Raw genomic sequence first — 12161 nt, forward strand, 5'->3', positions numbered from 1 at the left:
AGAATCTCCAGAGATATAATGCTTGAGTCTTTGTCCATTCACCACTTGTGTGGCATCTCCTTTCAGAGAACCGATTTTTATTGCCCCTGAACGATACACCTCCACAACGACATATGGTCCTTCCCATTTTGAGAGTAATTTCCCTGCAAAAAATCTGAAACGAGACCGATACAATAGGACTTTATCTCCAACATTAAATTCTCTTTAATAATTCTTCTATCATGCCACTTGTCGAGGTTTTGACCACGGCAGATGCTACGGGGTAGCACATGAGAGGTGTAGAGCAAGGCGGCGTTGCAGATTCCGGGAACGAGATTGGCACACGATGTACCCAGGTTCACGTCCCCTCGGTGGAGGATCGCTACGTCCTGCTATAAATCACTATGATCATAGTGTCGCCAGCGTTAGGCGACTTGCTTTGGGGTAGCCGCCGGAGGCGGAGGGGGAGATTGTATCTAAGGAGAGATTACATGTATGATGAGATGCCCCTGGTGGCTTTATATAGGCAGCCATCTAGGGTTTACAGGTATTAGGCCGCTTGGGCCGCTACGCTTCCTTCATGGGCCTGCATGGTCCAGTCGCTCTTGGCTTCAATCGCTCTTGGCTTCAGTCGCTAGGGCGCATGGCCCAGTCGCCCGCCGACTGGAGCTGTCCTGGGCTCTCTTCATCTGGCGAGTGAGCTGGGTGATGGGCCCCCTAGGGCGTATCCCCATCAGTAGTCCCCGAGCGCGTCGTGGATTCGGCGCGGGCTTGAGGCAGGGCGCGAAGAGGCTTGGCGATGGGTCGAGGTGAATCGACGACGGGCTCCTGAAACAGAGGAAACAATCGTGAAACATGAGGCGGTCGAAACGAGCCAGTCGGCGTGAACCAGTCGACGTGAACCAGTCGGCGAGAGCCAGTCGGTGTTAGAGCCAGTCGGCGTGGGCTAGTTGGCGAGGGCCAGTCGGTGAGGGCCAGTCGGCGACAGCCGGTTGGCGGGTGGCGCTATCGGAAGCGTGCCGAGTCCCCGAGCGGGCGAGTGGCGAGGTCGGACGACCGGCGAGTGGCGCTGGCGGGAGAGTGCGCGACGGCGGATCCGCACTGGTGAGTCCATGCCGGGCAAGTCGCCGAACTTGTGGTGAGTCGGCGCCGGGCGGAGTTGTTGGAGAACGTGGTGCTGCGGTAGTCTGATTCAACAAGCCGGCTGATGTTGGTCGACATGACACAATCGTAGGTCCGTGTTGTCTTGCGGGTGTATGCGTCCGTGCTGTGTGGTGAAGCCGGCAAAACAGCCAGTCCCATGATGAATTCGTTCTTCATCGACTCCATTGTTCCGAACAGAGGACATGCAAAACGGACAAACATACATGTATTGTGTAGAATCAACTCCGAGTAAAATTAACAATGAAGGAGCTATTAACAGGAGATAGAACGAGATGGATTGAAGTATAGGGAAAACCAATCTGACATCTCCATCATCTCATCTGTGTTGCTCCGCTTGGGCTTGTGGCCTCGATCTGTCTGGCCTTAATGCCACAAGTAGCGGGTTTCCTCATACGCAGTTATATCAAGAAATTAGCATGATGGCAAATCAAATACGTTAGGAGTCTTACTCATGCGATTCTATGTCAGGATCAATGATCAATTTGGCACTGAATTAAATAATGAATAGAGCATGTTACCGATCGGTGTGTTGTTTCCGCGGCCGCGTATAGCGCTAGACGGCTAGAGCATGCGATGATGTAGCATCGAGTCTCACGAGGCCGAGTACCGCTGCCTGGTTTATCACCCAGATTGGATTATCCAGGTATGTGGCCTGCCTGGGCGGGGGCAGCGACGAGGCCGCCGCTGTTGTTGTTTGATCATGAAGAATAGATCCTCCGAGATGTCGCTTCGCTGGAGGTGCGCTCAGCGTATCCAGTAGGTGTAGTCCCCGAGGCTCAAGTCAGCTTCATCGAAGTTGGCTTGAGTCTCTATTTTCTTGACATCTCGGCGAATCACCCGAGCAAAGCGAGCCGCGAGTGTGGAGATTGGCGAGCCGCGGAGAACAATGACCGGTGAGTCCCCGAGCATGGCGAATGGCGAGCCGCGGAGGCTGGCGACTGGCGAGTCCCCGAGCATGGCGAGTGGCGCGCCGCGGAGAACAATGACCGGTGAGTCCCCGAGCATGGCGAGTGGCGAGCCGCGGAGGCTGGCGACTGGCGAGTCCCCGAGCGTGGCGAGGACGAATCCCGGAGACCGGCGTGTGGCGAGCCGCGGAGACCGGCGACAGGCGAGTCCCCAAGCGTAGCGAGGACGAATCCCGGAGACCGGCGTCCGGCCAGTCCCCGAGCGTGGCGAAGGTGCAGGCGATGCTGATGGCAAAGATGGCGAGTAGGTCGCTGTGGCGACTAAGTAATTTTATGCATGTCACTGTGTTTCCCAGTCGCTTGGCGATCCCGATGAAGGCTACCGCTTGACTGTTTTCCTTGCCGAGCCGGGCGTCCCCGGTCGTAGTACGTAGTCATATAGCGCGAGTAGCAGCCCTCATGGGTGGTGTTTATTTGACGCTGTATTTTATAGCGTGCCTCTCGTCGTGGCCCGTGGGGCCAGTCGCGTGGCGACTCCAAAGGGGTTCTTGATTTGGCGTGTTTTCCTTGGCGAGCCGCGGGTCCGTTTTGCGGGGTCCCTGGTCGAAGTACTTAGCCGTTCAAGTCACCTGCCTAAGGTAGAGGAGGGCGATTTGTTTGCCTGATGATTGCGGAGGCGAGTCGCATCTCGTGACCCTGGAGGCCAGTCGCTTAGCGACCCCAAGGAGGGCTCCGTACTCAGCGTTTTTCCTGGACGCGTTGGGCCGCTGCGGCGACCTCGCTAGCGCAGTACTTAGCTTTTCAGGTCGCTCTGTCCAAGGTAGAGAGGGACATGGGTGCCCGGAGGCAGAGCCGAGCCGGTCATCTTGGCCCGTAAGGCCAGTCGAGCGTGCGACTCCAATGGAGGTCCTTCCCCTGGCGTCGCAGTGGTCGAGCCAGAACTCGCACTACTTAGCCAGTTCGGGCTTCTCTGACAAAGGTTGATGACGGCAATTGAAATTTCATCCCGAAGGAAGAGGACACCCAGTGGTGAGGTGCGCGGCATGGCGCAGAGCTCTCTTTGGCGACTCGGAGTTGGCGAAGTCGACGCGGCGGACATGGTCTACGCGGCGGACTGGGGCGCGCCGTGGCGCAGTGGACGTAGCGGACACGGGGTCGACGCTGTGGAAGGGGTCGCACGGGGCGAAGTTGGCGCGGCGGAGTCATGCTCAACGCGGCGGACTGAGGCGCGCTGTGGCGCAATAGACGCAGCGGACACGGGGTCGACACGGCGGACGGAGTCGCGCGGCGTTTAGCCGGTGGCATGGCGAACGGCGTCGACGCGGTGGACAAGGTCGACACGGCGGACTGAGTCGCCTTGTGGCGGGTGGCGAGCCCGAGCGACTGGCGCTGTCCGTAGCGCGCCGAGTCCCCGAGCGTGGCGGGTGGCGTGGTCGGGCGACTGGCGCTGTCTGAAGCGTGCCGAGTCCCCGATCGTGGCGAATGGCGAGGTCGGGCGACCGGCGAGGAGCGTTGTCTGTAGCGCGTCGAGTCCCCGAGCGTGGCGAGTGGCGAGCTCGGGCGACCGGCGAGTGGCGCTGTCTGGAGCGCGCCGAGTCCTCGAGCGTGGTGGATGGCGAGATCGAGCGACTGGCGCTGTCCGTAGCGCGCCGAGTCCCCGAGCGTGGAGGGTGGCGAGGTCGGGCGACCGGCGCTGTCCGTAGCGCGCCGAGTCCCCGAGTATAGCCAGTCTGCGCTAGGCGAGTCGGCGATAGGCGAACCGACAGCGGGCGAAGTCCCCGAGTATGGCGGGTATATGAAATTGCCAGTCTCCAGAGCGCCAACCATCGTATACGTCCGGGTTGTTTGTGCATGCATTCACAGTAAATAAAGATACCATTAGTAGATAAATATTCCAAACAAATTTGAGTGGAGAGAAATTGTTGGAGAGCATTGGATGATGAAAGAGCAGCTGGTCGGGTCAAACCAAGCCGTTTGGGACAACGTAAGGTCCCTGGCGGCGACGTTGCCGCGGCTTATCTCCATAGCTTAATTCTCCGACGGTTTATGTTCATTAAGACAAGCCAAGTAAATAGTTAGATCGGTGTGGGTAAATGCTAGATATTTTTATAACTGATTCAAACAGGCATTGCCAAGCGTTTAGCGATTAATCTAGCTGCTGTGCTGGTTGCATATGTTAGCAGTCCCAATCTACTAGACATATATGTATTATACGAATTAAAGCGTACAGGAGGGATGTTACCAATTTGATGCGCTTCAGCTTTTATAGAGATCACGAATAAAATATACCAAGCAGCTTTCTCCCGTCTCCGGCGCGGCCGTACCGATGGAGCGTCCGTCCTAGCGAGCTGACGGAGTCGCCACCGTACCGATGGATCAACTCGTTGAGTGGAGCATACACATTGAAAACAGTCAATGAATTAGATCTAATCTAGGTGTAATAAAATAATCAACTGACTATGTGAACAAGGAGAGAGATGATCAGATGGATATAAATCGTGCATGTTTGCTCTGCAGGGAACAAGTTCATGCAGAGGCACGGAACCAGTAACTTTTTCTCCTCACAACGCGAAGTCTTGCGTGCAGGTCGAACGGACTCGCCGCCGTGCTATGAACTGCACATGACGGCCGTACGTCCGCGGCGACTGTAGCGACGGGCGGCTGCACTGCTAGATTAGATCTAATAACATGAACGATAAATTCCATACCGCTGCGCGCGCGTGAGGTTGAATTGGATGATTCGACCACATGAGATCGATATGCTTGTTGATGACGAGGGATCCCGCCCGGATCACCACTCCAAGCGCCGCATGCCCCACGGTGGGCGCCACTGTCGAGGTTTTGACCACGGCAGATGCTACAGGGTAGCACATGAGAGGTGTAGAGCAAGGCGGCGTTGGAGATTCCGGGAACGAGATTGGCACACGATGTACCCAGGTTCACGTCCCCTCGGTGGAGGATCGCTCGTCCTGCTAGAAATCACTATGATCATAGTGTCGCCAGCGTTAGGCGACTTGCTTTGGGGTAGCCGCCGGAGGCGGAGGGGGAGATTGTATCTAAGGAGAGATTACATGTATGATGAGATGCCCCTGGTGGCTTTATATAGGCAGCCATCTAGGGTTTACAGGTATTAGGCCGCTTGGGCCGCTACGCTTCCTTCATGGGCCTGCATGGTCCAGTCGCTCTTGGCTTCAATCGCTCTTGGCTTCAGTCGCTAGGGCGCATGGCCCAGTCGCCCGCCGACTGAAGCTGTCCTGGGCTCTCTTCATCTGGCGAGTGAGCTGGGTGATGGGCCCCCTAGGGCGTATCCCCATCACCACTTCTTAACATTCTCCTTAAAAAGTTTAGCATTTTCATAAGCTTCACTTCTCCATTCATCTAAAGAACTTAATTGTAGCAACCTTTTCTTACCGGCAAGTTTAGGATCTTTATTAAGTTCTCTTACAGCCCAATAAGCTTTGTGTTCTAGTTCTAAAGGTAAATGACAAGCTTTTCCATAAACCATTTTATAAGGAGACATACCCATAGGATTTTTATAAGCAGTTCTATAAGCCCATAGTGCTTCCATCAACTTACTAGCCCAATTTTTTCTAGATTTATTAACGGTCTTTTCCAAGATAGATTTAATTTCTCTATTTGATAATTCTACTTGCCCACTAGTTTGAGGATGATAAGCAGAAGCAATCCTATGATTAACACCATACTTAGCAAGAGTTTTTCTAAAACCACCATGAATAAAATGAGAACCTCCATCGGTCATAAGATATCTAGGTACTCCAAACCTAGGAAAAATAACATCTAAAAGCATTCTTAAAGAGGTCTCACCATCAGCACTTTTTGTGGGTATGGCTTCCACCCATTTAGTAACATAATCAACAGCAACAAGTATATGAGTGTTACCTTCTGAAGAAGGGAAAGGACCCATGAAGTCAAATCCCCAACAATCAAATGGTTCAATAACCAGAGTATAATTCATAGGCATCTCATTGCGTCTAGAGATATTACCAACCCTTTGACATTCATCACAAGATAAAATAAACTTTCTTGCATCTTTAAAGAGAGTTGGCCAATAAAAACCTGACTGTAAAACCTTTTGTGCGGTTCTATCTCCGGCGTGATGTCCTCCATAAACACTTCCATGACACTTACTTAATATCTCTTGTTGTTCATGTTCGGGGACACATCTTCGCATAACACCATCCACTCCTTCTTTATATAAGTGTGGGTCATCCCAAAAATAATGCCTCAAGTCATAAAAGAATTTCCTCCTTTGCTGGGTGATGGCGTGTAACTCACACGTTCGTTGGGAACCCCAAGAGGAAGGTATGATGCGCACAGCAGCAAGTTTTCCCAAGGTTTATCGAACCAGGAGGAGCCAAGAAGCACGTTGAAGGTTGATGGCGGCGGGATGTAGTGCGGCGCAACACCAGGGATTCCGGCACCAACGTGGAACCTGCACAACACAACCAAAGTACTTTGCCCCAACGAAACAGTGAGGTTGTCAATCTCACCGGCTTGCTGTAACAAAGGATTAACCGTATTGTGTGGAAGATGATTGTTTGCAGAGAAAACAGTAAAAACAAGTATTGCGAGCAGATTTGTATTTCGAGTATTAAAGAATGGACCGGGGTCCATAGTTCACTAGAGGTGTCTCTCCCATAAGATAAAAGCATGTTGGGTGAACAAATTACAGTCGGGCAATTGACAAATAGAAAGGGCATAACAATGCACATACATGTTATGATAAGTATAGTGAGATTTAATTGGGCATTACGACAAAGTACATAGACCGCCATCCAACTGCATCTATGCCTAAAAAGTCCACCTTCAGGTTATCGTCCGAACCCCTTCCGGTATTAAGTTGCAAAGCAACAGTACAATTGCATTAAGTATGGTGCGTAATGTAATCAACAACTACATCCTCGGACATAGCGCCAATGTTTTATCCCTAGTGGCAACAGACACAACACAACCTTAGAACTTTACGTCACCTGTCCCAGGTGTCAATGCGGGCATGAACCCACTATGGAGCATAAATACTCCCTCTTGGAGTTAAGAGCAAAAACTTGGCCGAGCCTCTACTAATAACGGAGAGCATGCAAGATCATAAACAACACATATGCAATAACTTGATAATTAACATAACATGGTATTCTCTATCCATCGGATCCCGACAAACACAACATAGAGTATTACGGATAGATGATCTTGATCATGTTAGGCAGCTCACAAGATCCAACAATGAAGCACAATGAGGAGAAGACAACCATCTAGCTAGTGCTATGGACCCATAGTCCGGGGGTGAACTACTCACTCATCACTCCGGAGGCGACCATGGCGGTGTAGAGTCCTCCGGGAGATGAATCCCCTCTCCGGCAGGGTGCCGGAGGAGATCTCCGGAATCCCCCGAGATGGGATTGGCGGCGGCGGCGTCTCTGGAAGGTTTTCCGTATCGTGGTTTTTTCGCCTCAGGGGTTTCGCGACGGAGGCTTTAAGTAGGCGGAAGGGCAGAGTCGGAGGGCTGACGAGGGGCCCACACCATAGGGCGGCGCGGGCCCCCCCTTGGCCGCGCGGCCCTATGGTGGTGGCGCCTCGTCGCCCCACTTCGTATCCCTTTCGGTCTTCTGGAAGGTTCGTGGCAAAATAGGCCCCTGGGTCTTGATTTCGTCCAATTCCGAGAATATTTCGTTACTAGGATTTCGAAACCAAAAACAGCGAGAAAAGAGCAAGCGGCACTTCGGCATCTTGTTAATAGGTTAGTTCCGGAAAATGCACGAATATGACATAAAGTGTGCATAAAACATGTAGGTATCATCAATAATATGGCATGGAACATAAGAAATTATCGATACGTCGGAGACGTATCAGCATCCCCAAGCTTAGTTCCGCTCGTCCCGAGCGAGGTAAAACGATAACAAAGATAATTTCTGAAGTGACATGCCATCATAACCTTGATCATACTATTTGTAAACATATGTAATGGATGCAGCGATCAAAACAATGGTAATGACATGAGTAAACAAGTGAATCATAAAGCAAATACTTTTCATGAATAGTACTTCAAGACAAGCATCAATAAGTCTTGCATAAGAGTTAACTCATAAAGCAATAAATCAAAGTAAAGGTATTGAAGCAACACAAAGGAAGATTAAGTTTCAGCGGTTGCTTTCAACTTGTAACATGTATATCTCATGGATAATTGTCAACATAGAGTAATATAACAAGTACAATATGCAAGTATGTAGGAATCAATGCACAGTTCACATAAGTGTTTGCTTCTTGAGGTGGAGAGAGATAGGTGAACTGACTCAGCATAAAAGTAAAAGAATGGTCCTTCAAAGAGGAAAGCATCGATTGCTATATTTGTGCTAGAGCTTTTATTTTGAAAACATGAAACAATTTTGTCAACGGTAGTAATAAAGCATATGAGTTATGTAAATTATATCTTACAAGTTGCAAGTCTCATGCATAGTATACTAATAGTGCCCGCACCTTGTCCTAATTAGCTTGGACTACCGGATCTTTGCAATGCACATGTTTTAACCAAGTGTCACAATGGGGTACCTCCATGCCGCCTGTACAAAGGTCTAAGGAGAAAGCTCGCATTTTGGATTTCTCGCTTTTGATTATTCTCAACTTAGACATCCATACCGGGACAACATGGACAACGAGATAATGGACTCCTCTTTAATGCATAAGCATGTGGCAACAATTACTATTCTCATATGAGATTGAGGATGTGTGTCCAAAACTGAAACTTCCACCATGATTCATGGCTTTAGTTAGCGGCCCAATGTTCTTCTCTAACAATATGCATGCTCCAACCATTAAGGTGGTAGATCTCTCTTACTTCGAGACAAGACGGACATGCATAGCAACTCACATGATATTCAACAAAGAATAGTTGATGGCGTCCCCGAAACATGGTTATCGCACAACAAGCAACTTAATAAGAGATAAAGTGCATAAGTACATATTCAATACCACAATAGTTTTTAAGCTATTTGTCCCATGAGCTATATATTGCAAAGGTGAATGATGGAATTTTAAAGGTAGCACTCAAGCAATTTACTTTGGAATGGCGGAGAAATACCATGTAGTAGGTCGGTATGGTGGACACAAATGGCATAGTGGCTGGCTCAAGTATTTTGGATGCATGAGAAGTATTCCCTCTCGATACAGGGTTTAGGATAGCAAGGTTATTTGAAACAAACACAAGGATGAACGATGCAGCAAAACTCACATAAAAGACATATTGTAAACATTATAAGACTCTACACCGTCTTCCTTGTTGTTCAAAACTCAATACTAGATGTTATCTAGACTCTAGAGAAACCAAATATGCAAACCAAATTAGCAAGCTCTAAGTGTTTCTTCATTAATGGGTGCAAAGTATATGATGCAAGAGCTTAAACATGAGCACAACAATTGCCAAGTATCAAATTATCCAAGACATTTTAGAGTTACTACATGTAGCATTTTCCAATTCCAACCATATAACAATTTAATGAAGAAGAAACTTCGCCATGAATACTATGAGTAGAGCCTAAGGACATACTTGTCCATATGCTACAGCGGAGCGTGTCTCTCTCCCACAAAGTGAATGCTAGGATCCATTTTATTCAAACAAAAAAAAACAAAAACAAACCGACGCTCCAAGCAAAGTGCATAAGATGTGACGGAATAAAAATATAGTTTCAGGGGAGGAACCTGATAATGTTGTCGATGAAGAAGGGGATGCCTTGGGCATCCCCAAGCTTAGACGCTTGAGTCTTCTTAGAATATGCAGGGGTGAACCACCGGGGCATCCCCAAGCTTAGAGCTTTCACTCTCCTTGATCATATTGCATCATACTCCTCTCTTGATCCTTGAAAACTTCCTCCACACCAAACTCGAAACAACTCATTAGAGGGTTAGTGCACAATAAAAATTAACATGTTCAGAGGCGACACAATCATAATTAACACTTCTGGACATTGCATAAAGCTACTGGACATTAATGGATCAAAGAAATTCATCCAACATAGCAAAAGAGGCAATGCGAAATAAAAGGCAGAATCTGTCAAAACAGAACAGTCCGTAAAGATGGATTTTATTAGGCCACCAGACTTGCTCAAATGAAAATGCTCAAATTGAATTAAAGTTGCGTACATATCCGAGGATCATGCACGTATATTGGCTTAATTTTCTGAGCTACCTACGAGAGGTAGACCCAGATTCGTGACAGACAAAGAAATGCTGAGGCTGCGCGAGTAATCCAAATCTTGTACTTACTTTACTATCAAAGACTTTACTTGGCACAACAAAACATAAAACTAAGATAAGGAGAGGTTGCTACAGTAGTAAACAACTTCCAAGACTCAAATATAAAACAAAAATACTGTAGTAAAAACATGGGTTGTCTCCCATAAGCGCTTTTCTTTAACGCCTTTCAGCTAGGCGCAGAAAGTGTAACTCAAGTAACATCAAGAGACGAAGCATCAACATAATAATTTGTTCTAATAATAGAATCATATGGTAACTTCATTCTCTTTCTAGGGAAGTGTTCCATACCTTTCTTGAGATGAAATTGATATTTAATATTACCTTCCTTCATATCAATAGTAGCACCAACGGTTCGAAGAAAAGGTCTTCCCAATATGATGGGGCAAGATGCATTGCATTCAATATCCAAGACAACAAAATCAACGGGGACAAGGTTATTGTTAACCATAATATGAACATTATCAACCTTCCCCAAAGGTTTCTTTTTAGCATTATCAGCGAGATTAACATCTAGATAACAGTTTTTCAATGGTGGCAAGTCAAGCATATCATAGACTTTCTTAGGCATAACAGAAATACTTGCACCAAGATCACATAAAGCATTACAATCAAAATCATTGACCCTCATTTTAATGATGGGCTCCCAACCATCTTCTAGCTTTCTAGGAATAGAAGTTTCAAGTTTTAGTTTCTCTTCTCTAGCTTTTATGAGAGCATTTGTAATATGTTTTGTTAAAGCCAAGTTTACAACGCTAGCATTGGGACTCTTAGCAAGTTTTTGTAAGAACTTTATAACTTCAGAGATGTGGCAATCATCAAAATCTAAATCATTACAATCTAAAGCAATGGGATTATCATCCCCAAGGTTGGAAAAAATTTCAGCAGTTTTATCACAAGCAGTTTCAGCAGTTTTAGCAGTTTCAGGTAATTTTGCGCGCTTTGCACTAGGAGTAGAGGCATTGCCAACACCAATTATTTTACCATTAATAGTAGGAGGTGCAACAACATGTGAATCATTAGCATTTCTAGTGGTGGTAATAGTCCAAACTTTAGCTACATTTTTCTCTTTAGCTAGTTTTTCATTTTCTTCTCTATCCCACCTAGCATGCACTTCAGCCATTAATCTTATATTCTCATTAATTCTAACTTGGATGGCATTTGCTGTAGTAAATTTTTTATTTTCAATATCCCTATTAGGCATAACTTTCGATTTCAAAAGATCAACATCAGAGGCAAGACTATCAACTCTAGAAGCAAGAATATCAATTTTATTGAGCTTTTCCTCAACAGATATGTTAAAGGCAGTTTGTGTACTAATAAATTCTTTAAGCATAGCTTCAAGTCCAGGGGGTGTGTTCCTATTATTGTTGTAAGAATTCCCATAAGAATTAGCATAACCGTTACCATTATTATAAGGATATGGCCTATAGTTATTACTAGAATTGTTACGATAAGCATTGTTGTTGAAAATATTATTTTTAATGAAGTTTACATCAACATGTTCTTCTTGGGCAACCAATGAATCTAATGGAACATTATTAGGATCAACATTAGTCCTATCATTCACAAGCATAGACATAATAGCATCAACCTTATCATTCAAGGAAGAGGATTCTTCAACAGAATTTACCTTCTTACCTTGTGGAGCTCTTTCCGTGTGCCATTCGGAGTAATTAACCATCATATTATCAAGAAGCTTTGTTGCTTCACCAAGAGTGATGGACATAAAGGTACCTCCAGCAGCTGAATCCAATAAATTCCGCGAAGAAAAATTTAGTCCTGCATAGAAGGTTTGGATGATCATCCAAGTAGTCGAGTCCATGGGTTGGGCAATTTTTAACCAAAGAT

The sequence above is a fragment of the Lolium rigidum genome, chromosome 1, assembly GCF_022539505.1.
Source record: "Lolium rigidum isolate FL_2022 chromosome 1, APGP_CSIRO_Lrig_0.1, whole genome shotgun sequence".
Taxonomy (NCBI): Eukaryota; Viridiplantae; Streptophyta; class Magnoliopsida; order Poales; family Poaceae; genus Lolium; species Lolium rigidum.